Below are 202 nucleotides of genomic sequence, written 5' to 3'. Positions count from 1 at the left end.
TTAGTTACTCTGATGATTGAAAGGTTTGGCAAGTACCTGTAAACTTGGCCACAAACGCTCTAAAATGGAAAGCTTGGAAGAGTTGCAAGATGCAAGCTTATGTTGAAGAAGAAAAAGGACAGTTGCCCCATATGAAGAAAGAACAAAGGGGGTGATTGTTAGGTTGGTTGCCATTAATGTGCAACAACCATTGACTATTGCA

At 40.1% G+C, this 202-nt stretch overlaps 1 protein-coding gene across 1 annotated transcript in view; it reads right to left on the bottom strand.

The window, feature by feature from the left end:
• LOC105111396 (myosin-12-like) overlaps positions 1 to 202 on the bottom strand; it is a gene marked incomplete at its 5' end in the record, with an annotated part of 17,331 nt that overhangs the window by 5,880 nt on the left and 11,249 nt on the right.

Source organism: Populus euphratica, unplaced genomic scaffold, assembly GCF_000495115.2.
Source record: "Populus euphratica unplaced genomic scaffold, PopEup_1.0 scaffold295.1, whole genome shotgun sequence".
In the NCBI taxonomy this organism is placed as follows: domain Eukaryota; kingdom Viridiplantae; phylum Streptophyta; class Magnoliopsida; order Malpighiales; family Salicaceae; genus Populus; species Populus euphratica.
This window is presented reverse-complemented; position numbering and strand designations above follow the sequence as displayed.